The sequence below is a fragment of the Erpetoichthys calabaricus genome, chromosome 14 (genome assembly GCF_900747795.2).
Source record: "Erpetoichthys calabaricus chromosome 14, fErpCal1.3, whole genome shotgun sequence".
Taxonomy (NCBI): Eukaryota; Metazoa; Chordata; class Cladistia; order Polypteriformes; family Polypteridae; genus Erpetoichthys; species Erpetoichthys calabaricus.
Window position 1 is genome coordinate 5,241,440 of NC_041407.2, and position 18,449 is coordinate 5,259,888.

The 18,449-nt window shown below is 46.6% G+C and overlaps 1 protein-coding gene across 3 annotated transcripts in view; it reads left to right on the forward strand.

Moving 5' to 3' along the window:
- The first annotated feature begins 14,322 nt into the window (after positions 1-14,322).
- Positions 14,323-18,449, forward strand: part of llgl2 (LLGL scribble cell polarity complex component 2) — a 65,015-nt gene continuing 60,888 nt past the window's right edge. For 2 of the 3 annotated variants that reach the window (XM_051919042.1, XM_051919043.1), the window contains exon 1: positions 14,323-14,775. The gene's annotated coding sequence lies outside the window, so the exon portion shown is untranslated. The remainder of the gene's footprint in view (positions 14,776-18,449) is intronic. The other variant, XM_028819906.2, reaches the window with a different exon arrangement.

Consider the following 18,449-nt stretch of genomic DNA (forward strand, 5'->3'; position numbering starts at 1 on the left):
CCCCTACAAGACCAGACGTAAAATGCATTACTGCAGATGTCTGTGATCTGCTGGAATGACAAATGTAAAGCATGTGATTACTACAAATGTTTGTGATGCACCATCTGTTGGAATGACAGAGGCATAGAAACCAGATGGACACACTGATACACAGACATGTAGACACTTATCCTTTTACTGACTGTGCTTCCTGACTAAGATGTGTGGAAGTCTAAGTGATCAAAGTAGACCTCAGCGTTAATGTTTGTAGTGCACCATCTGTTGGAATGTATTCTGTAATGCATGTTGTAATAAAATGCATTGCCTTTGTTATTCTAGCAGATGGTGCATCAAAAACATGCATACTCATAGTAATAAAATGCATTGCTAAAAATGTTTGTGATGCATCATCTGCTGGAATGACAAATGTAATGCATTTATTACTACAAATATTTGTGATCCACCATCTGTTGGAATGACAGAGGCATGGCAACCAGATGGATACACAGATACACAGACACTTGTCCTTGGATGATTGGAAAACTAAGCAATCAACGCTGACCTCAGCATAATGTTTGCAGTGCACCATCTGTTGGAATGTATTCTGTAATGCATGTAGTAATAAAATGCATTGCATTTGTCATTCCAACAGATGGTGCATCACAATCATTCGTAGTAATCAAAATGCATTGCTACAAATGATTGTGATGCACCATCTGTTGGAAACCACTTGTATTGTGTATTGTGTAATTCATGTAGTAATAAAATGCATTTCATTTGTCATTCCAGTAGATGGTGCATCACAACATTTGTAGAAATAAAATGCATTACTGAATGATGCTGGAAATGTGTTGGAATGACAGAGACACGGCAACCAGATGGACACACAGATACACAGACACTTGTCCTTTTACTAGCTGTGCTATCCATTTAAAATGAGTGAAAATCTAAGTAATCCACGTAGACCTCAGCATTAATGTCTGCAGTTGCATCATCTATTGAAATGTATTCTGTAATACATGTAGTAATAAAATGCATTACATTTGTCATTCCCACAGATGGCGCATCACAGACATTAACACTGCTTTTATGAATTCCGTAGCAAATGGCATATAACAGAGACATATGCATTGCATTTTTCATTCCAACAGGTGGTGTATCATAAACATTAACACTGCTTTTATGAATCCCATAACAAATGGCATATAACAGAGACATATGCATTGCATTTGTCATTCCAACAGGTGGTGTATCACAAACATTAACACTGCTTTTATGAATCCCATAACAAATGGCATATAACAGAGACATATGCATTGCGTTTGTCATTCCAACAGGTTGTGCATCACAAACATTAACATTGATTTTATGAATCCCATAACAAATGGCATATAACAGAGATATATGTGTTGCATTTTTCATTCCAACCAAAATAAAATGCATTACTGTGAATATATGTGCTACGCCATCTGCTGGAATGACAAATGAAATGCATATGCCTCTCTTATATGTCATTTGGTATGGAATTCATAAAAGAAGTGTTAATGTTTGTGATGCGCCATCTGTTGGAGTGACAGAGACATTGCATGCGGAGAGACACACAGACTCTTACCCTTTCACTAAGGTGGATAATTGCAGTATGAAATTCATTGCACGAATACACCACAGGGGGGCAGTCAGGAGTCATTTGGAAATTGCCTTTGAACACCAGCACTTGGATACTGGACCACAAATCCCTTGTAATGTATATAGTGTACGCTCTTAACAATTGCTGTATGTATAGGAAGAGCACGGCTCCTTATACTATTTTGTAATATATTTTTAATAACCTAAAGAAAAGCTGTATCACCCCCTTTTTTACATTTTTTTTAATATTTAAGAAGTTCTGTTTAGTTAACTTGAGGATTTCAGAATGTATTGTAAAGTGGAACTGAGCGGACGGTACTGTACGGACAGCAGGCCGGGGCTTCCCACCAATGACAGAGCACTCCGGACGGCGGTTAATAAGACTTGCGTGTAATTCAAACATTGGCCATTTTTACCGATTTTTTTTTTTTATCATTTTTTACATATTTTTCTTTTTCTGTATCGTTTTTTCAACCTTTGTATGCGTCCTTGATGGAATCTGGCGAACCACTGCTGCTGAGGCAACTAGAGGAGCACAAGCGCACATTCGTAGGATTCCGCTCTTTCCTTCACGTAACGCCGTTCAGACCTAAGATTGCACCTTCTTGAGTTTTTTTTTAATTGGGTTTTATGCATGGCTATGACATTAGGACAGCAGTCTAGTTTTTTTTTTATGAAATATAAATATATATATATATTTTTAAATGCAACTTTATATCCACTGTAATACTATCGGAATATTCCACATGTACTACAGCTAATAAAAAATTGACCTTACGTGGCTTGCCTGCCTGTGTCTTCTTTAGAAAATAAATCTGCAACTTCATCAAGAAAGTTGCTGTGTCTGGTGACGGTGCACTTAAGGCCATGTCACGTCATGTCACTTTTTCTGTCACTGTCTTCATTTATGTAATCTTAGACAGCAGCTGGCTGGTGTTTCACCGTAAAGCCAGCCCCGTAATGTGACCGCGGGCAGATCTCCCATCAGGGCGTTCAAGGTGGCTTCTATAACTGCAGCCCCCAGTTGGTACGACGAAAGGTCATGTGACACCCACAACGTCCCCTCATGGAATGCCCTCCCCAATGAAGGGTAAGGGGGCTGAGTTTCATCTGGGGTCGGCTGAGGCCCACCTGCAGTGCCACTGTGACCCACAGGCTGGGCAATGCTTCTCTATGCTAAAGACCGCAATCCCCCCCCCCCCCCGACAAGGACTCCCTGTGTCAAACTGTGCGGACAACACAACAGGAATGGTGACGGGAGGTTGAGCGGCTGGCCCTTGGGGTGTGGTGAGACCAATCAGGAGCCGAGCATGTTCAGAATGATGGAATTTAGGGGGACCCCCCCCCCCCACCCGAGCCCCCCTGCCTCCGAATATCGCCTCCTCTCACCATACTTAATGTCAGTTGTACAAACCTTCCCATTTCTGGGATCCATAACCTCACAGGACTTGACGTGGAAGACCAACATGGATAAAAAGGCTCATCAGTGGATGCCCACCCTGGGACGGCTGAGGGACGTCGGCCTACTAGAGGAGCTGCTGATTCAGTTCTACACAACAAGCCATCCCGTCTGTTCTCAGCCCCTCCTTTACTGTGTGGTTTGGATCAGCGACGAAATACGACAAGAACATCCTACAGTGAGTAGTCGGGTCTGCTGAGGAGATCACTAGCACCAGTCTTGGCACCTTACAGGACCCCTACGATTCCAGAGTCAGGAAGCGAGCAGAGATAACTGTCATCAAGCCACCCCTTGCGTCTGTGCCACAACCTCTTTGAGCTTCTGCCACCTGCCAGGCATTACGGGCGAAACTACGCCAGCAAAGAACTTCTTTCCGTGGGCCATCAGGTTCATAAAGAGTTAATTCAGATGTCCCCATCGCCGCCCATCGAGCTACTGCCTTGTGCTATGTAGGCATATGGATGTGTGAAAAAGTTAGTGCACTCCCATGGAAATGCTTGACTTTTTGAATGTACCTGACCAGTGTAATGGAACCGGGCACCAGCCAGCCCCCAACATGATGACACAAGCACAGTCCCGGGTTCAAATATAAAGGTGGGTTTATTACAAAAATATCTCTTCAAAGTAACACACACAAGTTCCCTCTCTCCACAGTACCTCACAATACCTCTCCTCTCAAGCACAGTTCCAAATAATGGATGATTTATTGTATAAATATCTCCAAAAAGTAACAAGCACAAGTTATCTCTCTGCCCCCTCCAGTCAAGTGTTGCTCTCCATCCTCCCAGCTCTGACTCGCCTGGATGAGGAGGGCCATCATCTTTTATTGGTGCTGGGGCTGCTGCTCGATGGAAGTACTTCCAGGGTCATATGGAACTCCAACCTAACAGGGACCACATCTCCCTGCAGCGCCCTCTTGTGGCACCCACGAACCCCAGCAGGGCTGCTCTGCTGGACTACATCTCCCAGCATGCCCTACTGGTTCCCTACTGGGTACCGACAGCCGAGGCCGCTGCCATTAGGGTTTCCCCTAGTGACCTCTTCTTCTTCTTCTGGCCATCTCTCTCCTGGCTTGTTTGCCTACTAGTGGGGCTTCCCATCCAGGTAAGAAATAAAATACTGTGAATATATGTGCTACACCATCTGCTGGAATGACAAATGAAATGCATATGGCTCTCATATATGTCATTTGGTATGGAACTCATAAAAGAAGCACTAATGTTTGTGATGCTCCATCTGTTGGAGTGACAGAGACACAGATGCACTCCCTTTCATTAAGGTGGATGATTGCAGTGTTGTACCAATACACCACAGGGGGGCACTCAGGAGTCATTTAGAAATTGCCTTTGAACACCAGCACTACAAATCCCTTGTAACGTATACAGTGTACGCTCTTAACAATTGCTGTACGTACAGGAAGAGCTCGGCTCCTTATACTATTTTGTAATATATTTTTAATAACCCTAAAGAAATTCAGAAACCTGTGAATTTCCCTGTGGGGATTAATAAAGTATCTATCTATCTATCTATCTATCTATCTATCTATCTATCTATCTATCTATCTATCTATCTATCTATCTATCTATCTATCTATCAAATCCTGCCTACTATACCAAATTCTATCTATCTATCTATCTATCTATCTATCTATCTATCTATCTATCTATCTATCTATCTATCTATCTATCTATCTATCTATCTATCTATCTATCTATCTATCTATCTATCTATCAAATCCTGCCTACTATACCAAAATCTATCTATCTATCTATCTATCTATCTATCTATCTATCTATCTATCTATCTATCTATCTATCTATCTATCTATCTATCTATCTATCTAATCCTGCCTACTATTCCAACTTGCAGGAAGAACTTGGCGGTGGGGGTTGGTGGTGGGATTGGCACTTCCAGCCACGGTCAAAACACCTCACACTGTTCTATGCCATTGGAAGTAGAGTGGCACTGAGGTGCCACCCGTTACTCGGGTCCCCAATCCGGGGGGAGGGGGGTTCATTGCGTCGTGGGCACGGCAGCTCCCAACCTACAGATCATTATCATGTCCGTTTTCATCTTCACCTCTTGGACGGATGGCCTTGCAATTTCCTCAAGGAGGCGTTGGTATGTTGCAGACTTCATGGTTCTCTTGATGACCGCCAGCTTGAGCGGACCCCGAGGCAGCAAAGCAACCCCAGACCAGAACATGTCCACCAGCAAGCTTCGGAGTTAGAGGAAGTACTCAGCATTTCGGCTCAAACGGGTCTACTTCTCCTGTGGCCCGGCAGCGCCACAGCGCCTTGTTTTAGAAGTTCTGGACGTTCAATGGCCAACTGCAGTCCTGCTGCGACATTCGTTTTGGATGGCACAGGCTTTCTTCTGGCACACCTCACAGGCCTCTCTTTCTGCTTGCAGAGACACCAACCTCTGCTAGAGCTGCCTAATATGTTGGGGTTCATGGAGACTTCTTCTAGTATCAGATGATCGGCTCTTGCCAGCCCCGAACAAATTAGTGGTGGTGGAGCTAAGCGACGAATACACGCTGTGGCAGAAACAGCCCGGTTAGTGCCCCCTCCTGCCCGGTGGTGGTATTACTTGGATTATGTGAGCCACCTGGGTGATGAGGTGATGGTTTGAATAGGAAGCAGAACATTCCCATTGCCATGGGGTGCAGTGGTAGGGAAACGAGTGTCCACATCCCGGGTGCACCCTGCGTGGAATTTGCATGTCCTCCCCCATGTCTTGGGGGGGTTTCCTCTAAAGATGAAATGGCCAGTCTGTGTGTGCGGTGCGTGTTTGTCTTGAGATGGACTGGCGTCCTGTCCTGCCTTGCTCTCCATGCTTTCTGGAATGTTCTGAAGCCCCCCACCCCCATGCTTGTGTGTCCCTGGTCTGGGTTAAGCAGGGCAGAACTGACATTCCCATTGTTTCTTATGGGGAAAATTCCAGTGCTCTCCCAACCTGGGAAAGATTCCCACCAAGGCTAACAAATGTCATTTCTCGTCTCCTGCTCGATCGCACATCTGCATACCCGTCCTCCCATATCGGATCTCTGCACTTTCACCGACTGGCAAGCATTCATAAACAACACGCTGGACGTGTTACGTCAAGTCCAAGCCAAAAGGGGGGCAGAAACACTAAACAAAAAAAAAGGCAGGAAGACGAAAACAAGCGAGGGACGTTTGTTGTTTTTAGGCCTTTTCATTACTCATTGACATGGTGAGCAGGATTATTTGTGGCCCCTTTCCAGCCCCATTGTGAGATGCACCATCTGTTGGAATGGCAAATGCAATGCCTATGTCTCTGTTACATGCTGTGCATGTTGTGAAAGTGAAACTGGAGGAATCACATCAATGTAGTCCAGCAACCTGCACTGTTAATTCATTTTCAGCCCTTCTTGTCCGCCTCTCTAACCACAACTTGGCCGCGTTCATCAGGTACCACCACACAAATTGGCAAAACTTACTGGAGCAGGAACATTCCAGACATGACTTTATTTTGAAGCTACAGTGCTAAGTGCAGAGGCATAGGCAGCTGTTTAGGGTGCTGTCATCTGAGGGGCTCCTGTTATAAACATTAAGGGGTGCGTGCGCTCCGGACACAGAGGGGTGCCATTTATGAAACTCAAGTGACGCTCACTCTGGAATTCGCCATTGTCCCCCTCGACTTACTCACCCCAGCTTTGCTATGAACACCAAGTTGTGTGTGATCTGGAAACAGAGGGGGACCCCACCATACCTGAAATCTAATAATACTGAATGTGCTATGGACATAGAGGGGAGACTTTCCTCTGTAGACTGGCACTAGACTGGCATTAAAGGCTCTATGGGTTATTTATGAAGTTTAACTGTTGAAGATGGGACTGAACTGGGAGGAAAAAAAAAAGAATGAAATTGAGGGGGCCAAATGTCTGTTTGGTTTTATTCTAATGTTCAGACCCACTTCTTTTCTGTCCTTTCTATATCTCATCCAGGATCAGTATATATTTTGTCATGCATGTAGAAATAAAATGCATTGCATTTGTCGTTCCAACAGATGGCGCATCGCAACATTTGTAGTACCACCAATGTTTATGATGCGCCATCTGTTGGAATGACAAATGCAATGCATATGTCTCTGCTACATGCCATTTGCTATGGGATTCATAAAAGTAATGCTAATGTTTGTGGTGCACCATCTGTTTGAATGAAAAAGACATAGCAGCCAGACAGGCACACAGGCACTTATTCTTTTATTAAGTTGGATAATATTAACCCCATACAGTTGGAAAAAAGTAAACACGGCAAAGGGGATTTCACAAATTCCCCCTTGGACATGCCAGTCCAACTTCAGACATGTACTGTGGTCTTCTCAGAGAACTGCAATGCTTGCATTCTAGTCAGCTTAACTGGAGCAGCTCATGGACATGTCATCTTCAAAGCCAAATTTTGTGTGTGTATATTTGCTTTACTTATCTATCTATCTAAAAGGAAATTACAACAACATGGCTAATAAGCAAAGTACCATAAATGTTTGTGCTGCACCATCTGTTGGAATGACAAATGCAATGTACTGTATATTTTTCTGTTACATGCCATTAGCTATGGGATTCGTGAAAGCAGTGTTAATGTTTGTGATGGTCCATCTGTTGGAATAACAAATGTCATGCATTTTATTAGTACAAATGTTTGTGCTGCACCATCTGTTGGAATGTCAAATGTAATACATATGTCTCTGTTACATGCCATTGGCTATGGGATTCATAAAAGCAGTGTTAATGTTTGTGATGGGCCATCTGTTGGAATGTCAAATGCAATGCAAATGTTTCTGTTACATGCCATCGGCTATGGGATTCCTGAAAGCAGTGTTAATGTTTGTGATGGTCCATCTGTTGAAATAACAAATGTCATGCATTTTATTACTACAAATGTTTGTGATGTGCCATCTGTTGAAAAGACAAATGCAATGCATATGTTTCTGTTACATGCCATTGGCTATGGGATTCATAAAAGCAGTGTTAATGTTTGTGATGGACCATCTGTTGGAATGACAGAGACATAGTGAGTGGACAGACACTCAGATACCCAGACCCAGATGATCAACTCTCTGTTAAGGAGTTGTATTCATCAAGTCACCTAGTAGACTGTGGGGGGCTTAATCCAGACTTTGGTTACCCCACTGGGTGACACCAACCCCAGTGACGCCACTGAGGATTGTGACCTTGCACTGGATCAAGCAGTTTGATAATGGATGGGCTGATGCAGTGAGCCATGTTCGTCCTGAGAAGCCTCACATGTGCAAAAAATCAACAAATGACCAAATCTGGGGGCTAAATCGTCCCAAGGGGTCCCTTAGTTCATCACTAATGAAGTCCCTGTGCTCATGTTCAGATTCAGCTGGTGAACACACAAATTGTCCGTACTTTTCTGTTTTTTTTGTGTTCTTGCTGCTGCTCCTCCATTGCCGTGAATGCCAGGAGTGGTGGGAGGATAACACTGCTGACTTCAACGAAAAAGAATTTTTCAGAATTTTAGGATGCCATGAATGGAATCTGAATGATTGTGCCAAGGCTTACTGCTGCCACGTCAGACGTTCCCGCGCCAGCGCACTGCATTCACAAAGCACTTTGGGGTCAGTCAGAACTGCAGTCCAACAAAGTTGTCCTGAGGACCACAAATCCCATCTTTCAAAAGGTAGTTATTGACAATATTTTCACAAAAAATATGTGCCACCACTGGATGGCTTCCCAAATGGATTATGCAACACGAGGGACAGGCCATTTTTCTTGCGGGCTTCTCCTTTTCTGTTTGCTGCTGTCCATCTTCAGTCACCATCCTTTCCCTCCAAGTGATTGACAGCACCTTCCCTCACGGTCCGTCCTTCTGGACCCGCCCCTTCCTGTCATCTGTCTTTATAATCCACTTAAGCCGCCTCCCTGCTTCAGTGCTGCTTTGGACTGGTGGCCGCAAAGTCATCTCTTCACTTAACTGCACAATCAAATGAAACTGGGGTCACCAAGGTGGTACCCCGTGTTCCATTGTACACTGTCATACTGTTAACTGGTAATTCACATAGGCGGGTAGTGTGGCATGGCGGTCTAAACCTCAGACCCGGAGGATGGGGGTTCAGATCCCACTAGTGACACAGGGTGACCCTGATCAGGTCGCTTCACCTGCCTGTGCTACAAATGGAAAACCGAAAGAAACGGAACAATGATTGAATCTCAGTGGCCTAGGATAAAGGGGTCATCCTAAATAAAAAAGAAATCATATATATATTTATTTGTTATGCTAGCTTTATAGCTCTCTACTTGCGTCCTGCTATGCCCCTTCAAAACAGATGGATGTTCACCTCCTTTGTAAGTCGCTTTGGATAACAGTATCTGCTGAACAGATATAAGTGTAGATGTAAACGTAAATGTATCCAGTTTTTCTTGGCCACCACTACAAACCACATGAGGTAAGTAAGATATCGGAATAAATATCATATTTGGGTGGCGTATTCATTTAAGTTGTGTGGTGGGCCTGGCCAGGACGCCCCTTCTACATACTGTATGTTCCGGGGGAGCAACCATGGGCGTCTCACTACCTCCCCCGGGACGCTTGGTGGCAGCATCCCTGGCTGACGACGGTGCCTCAGTTTCCTGCAGGGTTCCATGGGAGATGGAGTTCTCCACAACCCTGTGGGGATCTGGGATGGCCGCCAGGGGGTGCTGCATGGATCCTGGAGCCTTTATGGACACCTCTACAGCCCCGCCCCGGAAGTGCAATTAGACACAGGTGATCAAGCACCTGGAGCCCTTCCGGGTGGGCTATAAAAAGGGTCAGCATCCACCACTCAACAGCCAGAGTCGGGTGGAAAGAGGATGAGGTTGCCTGGGAGGAGTGGTGGTGCCGCCGCCTGACGAAGGGTTTTTGGTTTGTTTTGTGTTGTGCCTGTGGGGTTCATGGGGAAGACGTGCCCCACATGTGAAGAAACATAAAACGTCTTTGAACTTTTACATGTGCCTCAGTGTGAATCTGTGCCGGGTTTGGCATGTATATAGCGCCTTATTCACAGTTGAAAGAGTTCTGCTGGAAGAGGATGAGCCCCTGTCTTGGGACGAACTTCCATCCCTGACAATCATCCTTTCCTCATGGCATCCTGGCCGAGTAAGTAAAGACCTAAGTTTTGATTATGTCAGGGTCTTTGGCCCCCCCACCTCCTTTATCGGTGTTTAGTGTAACGGATGGCAGACACGGGCTGGTTCAAGATTCCTTACCTGGACGGGAGGCCGAATAATTAGGCCGGGTGATCCCCTCAAGGTTGCGGGATATGTACACTGATACTGTGAGCGCTGTGCAGAGTGGAGGTGGACCCTCTGCATTTTTCCCAGTTGATTCTGGGGGTCCGTCAGTGGTGTGTTCTGCTCCTACTCTGTTCAGTGCTTGCATGGACTGGGTGTTGGGCAGAGTCGTGGGGCCCAGCGGCTGTTGGGCATCTGTTGGCGACGTGAGATTCACTGATCTCGACTTTGTTGATCTTCGAGGAGTCAATGGGGGCTCTCGAGAGACTGAGTGAGTGTCTGGGCTTGTGAGGATCCTGGATAAAAACCAAGATCCAGGCCTTTAATGACCTCTTGGGCACGGCCATCAGCAGTGTGTCTGTCTGCGGAGAGAGTGTCGACCTTGTCGAGAGGTTTACTTACCTTGGCAGTGACATTCACATCTCTGGTGACTCTTCCTATGAAGTCAGTAGATGGATTGGGAGAGCACGGGGGGGTCATGAGGTCGCTGGAAAGGGGTGTGTGACGCTCCAAGTATCTCTACAAAAGGACGAAGGTCCAAGTCTTTAGAGTCCTGGTGCTTCCTGTCTTGCTTTATGGTTGGGAAACATGGATGCCATCCAGTGACCTGAGACGAAGACTGGACTCCTTCATGTGTGTCTCTTCCTTTGGGTGCCGCTGGTCTGACTTTGTGTTGCTCATGGAGTCCCGAATGAGGCACATGACCTGCATTGTGAAGGAGTGTCAGTTACGGCACTGTGACCATGTGGCGCGATTTCCCAAGGGTGATGCGGCTTGTAAGATCCTCATTGTTGAGGATCTGAGTGGCTGGACCAGGCCAAGGGGATGCCCACGTTACACTTGCCTGCAGCAGATACAGGGTCATTTCCAGAGGGTGGGACTGGACCGTGTGTCTGCCTGGGGGGGGTTGCCATCCAGGATCCCGAACTGTTTCGTCGCTGTACAAGTGTGTGCTCCCCATCCTGACCTGACCTGATCCCTGCTGCAGCCAGGAGATGGACAGGAATGGATATGCTGGCATCCCAGAGGGATTTGATTAAGGATCCATAACCATCCGGGACCCCAGTACAACGGAAGGACAGGGGAAGACAACTTACTCAGGCTATTTACTCTCCTGAAATGTTAGGTGGCAGCGTCCCTGGGTTACAGTACCTCAACAGATACCCACAGGGCATGCTGGGAACTGTAGTCCAATGGAGAAGCCCTAATGGGTTCTGTGGGTGTCACCAGGGGGCGGTGAAAGAATTAACGGTCCTTTACTTAATGGTACTTCCGTCTAACCCAGATGTCCTTCCAAGGGACAGGATTGGGACACCAGAAGCCCTCCTGGGTCCTGGATAAAGGCAGCGGCTCTGCTTCAGTAGAGGCGAGTCGGAGTTGGCAGAGGAGTTGGACAAGGAAGGGAGAAAAGGAAGAATTGTGCTGTGCTTGTGCTTATGAATGACCTGGGAAGGTATTTACACAATAAATCGTTTGTTTAAACATGAGACTTGTGTTTGTGAGATTGTGTTATGGGTTTGGGGTCCATCAACGCCCCCTACTGGTCACACTAGGTGAATGGTTTTCCAGCATGTTAATGTAAGCCGAGGTTTGGGGATTGAGTTGTCCCATTTCTGAGTTTCAAGCAAATTACGTGAGCACCAGCTCACTTCACACACTGGTTTTCGAGTGTGTTAACATACAACGACTGACATCCAATCCACCGCTGACGTCACCTCCCTCGTTGTCCGCCCTTTCCTGCCCAGTCACCACATAAACCCAGCACCGGCTATCTTGCGCCAGTTCAATTCTGCGCTCCTGTCTGAAAACACAAACACAGGTCTTCCTCTCCACCGCACTTCCCTCCTCCAGTCGAGTGTTGCCTCTCTACCTCCCAGCTCCAACTCGCCTGGATAAGGGAGTACTGCCCCTTTTATTAGACCTGGGAGTACTTCCGGTGCCAGGGCGATTGCCCGATGAAAGCACTTCTGGGTCGCATAGAAGTCCATTACAAAAGGGAGCTTATCTCCCTGCAGCGCCCTCTCGTGGCACCCAGTGACCTCAGCTGGGCTGCTCTGCCGGACTACATCTTCCGGCTTGCCCTGCTGGTTTCCTACTGTGCATCGACATCCGTGGCTGCTGCCATCTAGCGTGCTGGGGGAATAACAAACCTCCAGCGACAGCTTTCTTTTCCAATGGGCTGTCCGTCCATCCCTTTTGGTTTTTCCTTCTGGGTCTGATCCCTTCTTCCTCCCCGGACAGGATGCTCATATGCCTGTTGGGAGCCTCCTGTCCAGGTAAGGAACCATCCCCTCTTCTAGCCGGGATGCCCATCCAGCCCATGTGGCATCTACACTATCTAATTCGAAATGGAAATAATAATAAACCATAAAATTCAAATTTTATTTTTTGAAATTAAACAAAACTTACAGTAAGATGGAAAATAGTTTGTTTTACGCCATATGGTCCGTTGGTAGATCCGGCAATGGAAACTTTCTGTGGTGCCCCCCAGGGCTGTCTTAACAGCATTATAGGCCCTGGGGCAAAGCAGTGTCACAGCATACAAAGATTAGGTGGGCCAGTATGCTCATGGGGCCCCCGGGGAATTGCCCAGTCGTTAAGACGGTCCTGGTGCCCCCCTTCCCTTGATCCCCTAACCATGTGTTTATTTTGCTTAATGGTTAATCCAGCTCTGTAATCTCTCCTTGTGATCGATTCGTAGCAATAACGTGAAGGGGGGGAGGTCCCCCCAATCACACCTCACTTGGCACCACCTCTTTGCACGTCAAATAATTTGCATAAAGGTTTCAACTTGTGTTGTTTGGTGGCCCAGAGTTAACATCGTACTGGAACTCAGTGGTTCTGGAAAAACAAAGTTCCTGCGGTGGGATGTTCAATGTTTGATATCTGAACCCCTACATACTCGGCCGCCGCCCCCGTCTCCAACTTTCAATGTATGGCTCTGGCAGTGAGGAGTCCATTCACAACTTCACCTAGGGCAGCAAACAAATGCCATGAGTCGACTCTGCCAGCCATGACAACGCATAAAAAGGGTGCCCAAAAGAACGATTTATTGAAAAGCTTCACTTTAAAGAAATGATTAAGTGAAAGCGGTCAATTCCGATTTATTAAAAGGTTCCTCTTATTGGCTAACTAGAAAGATTACAATATGCAAGCTTTCGAGGCAACTCAGGCCCCTTCTTCAGGCTTGCATATTGTAATCTTTCTAGTTAGCCAATAAAAGGTGTCATTTTGCTTGGCTTTTCTCTACATTCATAATGGCTAACACGGTACAACACCCTAGTACTAAAGGTTCCTCTTAAAGTGCGGCACGGTGGCGCAGTGGGTAGCGCTGCTGCCTCGCTGATAGGAGACCCGGGTTTGCTTCCCGGGTTCTCCCTGCATGGAGTTTGCATGTTCTCCCCGCTTCTGCGTGGGTTGGCACAGGTGGCGCAGTGGTAGTGCTGCTGCTTTGCAGTAAGGAGACTGTGGAAGATTGTGGGTTTGCTTCCCAGTTCCTCCCTGTGTGGATAGTGCTTTGAGTACTGAGAAAAGCGCTATATAAATGTAATCTATTATTATTATTATTATTGGCGATTCTAAATTGGCCCTAGTGTGTGTGTGTGTGCCCTACGGTGGGCTGGCGCCCTGCCTGGGGTTTGTTACCTGCCATGCGCCCTGTGGTGGCTGGGATTGGCTCCAGCAGACCTCCATGACGCTGTAGTTAGGATATAGCGGGTTGAATAATGGATGGATGGTTCCTCTTAAAGTAAAATTTCAAAGAAAGCCGGCAATTCCCATATAACGAGTGATCGGCTCTATATGAAGTAAAGCTTGACAGAAAGATGCCATCCAGAATAAAAATCAAAATGATCTGTAAAGAATGTCATTTACAAAACAATGGGCTTTTTCAGAGCCAAGGTCGCCCAAGCCACCCCGGTCTTCCCAAACTGGTTTCTTCAGGTCGAGTCCGCGCCCGTAGCGCAGGCTGCGCTTATTTATCTGTCAGAAGGCGCGCAAAGCGCACGTGGAGAAACCGCGACGGCTACGCCAGCAAAAAGTAAAGAGCTCGGCGTTGTGAAAGCGCTTCACGGCTACCTCTGTCGGCTCCTCCTCGCAATCACGGTAGCTGGGTGTGTGGAGGTGTGCGCTGGAAAACAAGCCCGTCCCCCCTCGACGAAGATATCCCGGAAAGAAGAGCGCAGGGGTGTGGTGTGGAAGGTGGCGTGTCATCGAGGAGAGCGGGGCAGGGCGACAGAGGTTGTACGCCCGGGCTGGGAAAGCAGGAAACATCGAGGCATTCGAGGGAAAAGTGCGGAGAGGAGAACGCGTCCGGATTATACAGTTTCAAAAAAACCAAAAAGGAATCGAACAGGCTTTTGTCTGCTGCGGACTCGAATTGCAAGCGGGTGCCCCGTTGTGCCGGACGCCAGGCAGCCAGCGAGTCAAAGAAGAAACGGCCGCCACTCAGGTGAGTTTCGCTAGGCCCCTCGGTGGGGTGGTAAGCGAGTCTGGAAGTGGGTTGGGCGGGCAGGCGAATGAGTTCAGTCCCGCCAGCCGTGGGCAGAGATGAAGGCGTCCGGTGTTGGTGTGAACGAGGAGAGCTGGTGGGGTCGGTGCTGGGGAGGTCGGCGTCTCATCTTGCAGGCTGAGCAGAGACGGGAGCGCAGATAGATAGACCGGTGGATGCCCGGTTGCGTGAGAGCGAGCAGCTGTCTCGGTTAATGTTTAACTCAACGGTTTAAGGGGGGGGGGGGGGGGGTGTTGGGGGGGGCAGCACTTGATTGACTGACTGAGTCGGTCGGCCTGCCAGCCCGCAGATGTTGTCGCTTTTTACGATGTGGAGCGCCGGTGGGCGCAGAGCGGAAGTGCCCGGATGTGCGCCAGGTGCCGCCCGCCTAGTACAGGTGCAGCGAAAGAGGGCGGCGGCGACGACGACGATCAACGACGACTCGCGCACTGCAGCTTGGGTGACCTTCGGCCGGAGTGGACGCGGGCATCCCTGCCTTTCGATGTGGGGCTCTGTCAATCATCAGCCACGGGGCAGGACGAAAAGTGAAGCATCTGACGAAACTCGAGACCCCGCGGTGGCAAAACCGGGGGACCCTGGAGGGTCGCAGTGTGCTGCAGTTTTTTTTTTTTTTTTTTTTTTTACTCCAACCCGCTTTAGAAGCTAAACAACGCTTATATAATTTCAATGTGCGAGGCTTTCATTCTGCCACTTCAGGACATTTTTATATTTAAGCTTTTTCCATTTGGGGACATGAGCCTAATGATTTTGTGGCCTGGGGCAGGCTAGTGAATCCTTCTCTTGGTTTTCCCTCTTCGATTAGATTAGATTAGATATACTTTATCTGTCCTCCAAGGGGAAATTAGAAACTTTTTACAGAAGCATGAGAGTAGAAAAACGTGTATGTGTTTATATATGTGCATCTATACACTTACTCTTCCAAAGTTTTAGAACACCTCGGGTTTTCTTCAAATTTAAATCCGTTGAAATGAAAAGGTAAGCAGTAAACTGCTAAGAGGTTTAGGTTAGTAGTACTAGAGTGTTGTGCTGTGTTAGCCATTATGGACGTGGTGAGAAGTTAAGCAAAATGACCCCTTTATTGGCTAACTTCTTCAGGCCAGATGGAATCCTGAGCTGCCTCGAAAGCCTGCATATTGTAATCTTTTTTGAGTTAGGACACCTTTTATTGACTGTGAATGTGAATTTCCCCTTGGGATTAATAAAGTATCTCTCTATCTATCTATTGCTTAAGTTTAGGTTAGCAAACTGTCCACTCTGCAGTAGTCCACAGCCGGTATTTCAAGGCCCTGTTTTGTCCTTTAAGGAATGGCTTTGTTCCTGCCACCCGCCCCGTCAAACCTACAGCACATACTGCCACTTGCTTTAGTCGACCTGCTCTGTGAAGGTGTTGTTCTGTGAGGCGCCTATGATCACGCAAGCTGGTGACCCTCAGAAACTCGTCTTCTGATTGGCTTGTGACTTTTTGCTCTGCCAGATTTCCTCCTATCAGAGTTTCTTCCCGTGTCCAATTTAATTTAGATTGTGTAGAACAGGGGGTCGTCAACTCCGGTCCTGGAGGACCACCTTGGCTGCAGGTTTTCATTCTAACCCCTTTTTTTTAATGAGTGCCCTGTTTGTGCTGCTAATTAACTTCTTGTGAATTCATTTTAATTGAATTTCTTTTTTTAAGATTTATTCCCCTGAATTGCTTCATTTCTTTCCTTAAATGGCACCCAAAACAGAAATGAAATGTGAAGTGAGGGAGCCAAGAGAAGACCACCTAAATCAGGGCCTCAAACTCCAACCAGCTGCCTAATGAGGTGCCGATTCTTGTCGTTAATTAAACCCGTTGTTTAATTCCATGGCTTGTTGCTGCTCTGGTGGTGCATTAGCAGACATTTCTAAAATCGTTGATTTTTCTCTTTTCTAAGAGCACTAGTCAAAAATGTTTTGTGGACCTGAGCAGATCAACATTCCTGAGACCTTCATCTTTCTTTATTTTCAGATATTGTGTGATGGACACCAGTTGTTTTGGCCCATTTTGTATCTCATTGTTTGGCTGCTAATTAAGGAAAAAGAAACCATCAAGGGGTCTGAGTCTTCAAGAACAAGTCAATTAAAATTAGTTCAAAAGAAGTTAATTAGCAGCAAAAACAGGTCACTCATTAAGAAAAGGGTTAGAATGAAAACCTGCAGCCATGGTGGTCCTCCAGTACCAGACTTGGCGACTCCTGGTATAGAACGGGTGAGCAATGTCGGTCCTGGAGAAGCCACAGTGGCTACAGGTTTTCATTTCAATCCATTTGCTTAATTAGAAACCAGTCCTTGTTAATCTCAGGCATTATTTCATTTTATGGCTTGCTGCTCTGCAATGGGGCGGCACGGTGGTGCAGTGGGTAGCGCTGCTGCCTCGCAGTTGGGAGACCGGGGGACCTGGATTCGCTTCCCGGGTCCTCCCTGCGTGAAGTTTGCATGTTCTCCCCGTGTCTGCGTGGGTTTCCTCCGGGCGCTCCGGTTTCCTCCCACAGTCCAAAGACATGCAGGTTAGGTGGATTGGCGATTCTAAATTGGCCCTAGTGTGTGCTTGGTGTGTTTGTGTGTGTCCTGTTGTGGGTTGGCACCCTGCCCGGGATTGGTTCTTGCCTTGTGCCCTGTGTTGGCTGGGATTGGCTCCAGCAGCCCCCCGTGACCCTGTGTTCGGATTCAGCGGGTTGGATAATGGAAGGTTGGATGCTCTGCAATGTAAGGTCTTCTATTGTAGGATATCATCCAAATAATTTGAAGCCTAAAAGGATAATTTTCAGTCTCACATTTTCTATTAAGTGTTTTATTAAATCAAACAGCGTATGATGAACACACACAGAGAAGTAAATGGAAACAAGCTAAATGGAGAACTGCTGGCTGCTTTGTCATTTAAATCTTATTGTTAATAAGGAGCCATTAAAACACTGAATTCAGCTGTTTAAGATTAAAATAAGCAATTAAGGGTGAGGAACCTTAACAAGCGAGACCACTAAAATGAAGCCTCAAAATGTCACTTAAGCAATAAGGGCGTCCTCAGCAATAATTGACATCGCATTAAGGATCTGTGCTGGTATCCAGAAGAATCCCTGTCACTGCCAAAAGAGATCCTACTCTGCTGGGCCCTTGAGCAAGACCCTTAACCTGTAATTGCTCCAGGGGCGCTCGCTGTACAATGGCTGACCCTGCGCTCTGACCCCAAGGGGTATGCGAAAACTAACAAATTCTTAATACAAGAAATTGTATAAGGTGAAATAAAGAACAAAAAAAAAAAAAAAACAACAACCTGCAGCCACTGTGGCTCTCTCTCCAGGACTGGAGTTGGTGACCCCTGGTATAGAACATCACTGGAATCGGACATTCGTTTTTTTTTTTTTTATATATTGCATTTTCTCTAAAAGAAAGGCCCACACTTCTAAGGGTAATATTGCACTGACTCATTTGTTAGTTGCCGTTGTTTTGCTGTTATCGCTGGAATATTGTCCAAGCAGGACTTAAGAAGGTGTAGTAACACAGTCTGTTCCAACTCTGCTTGAAGACAGATTGAGGGTTTTGAAGTAATCGACAGAAGTTGGGACACCTGTGCAAATTGTTTGCTTCATTTACTTGCTCCG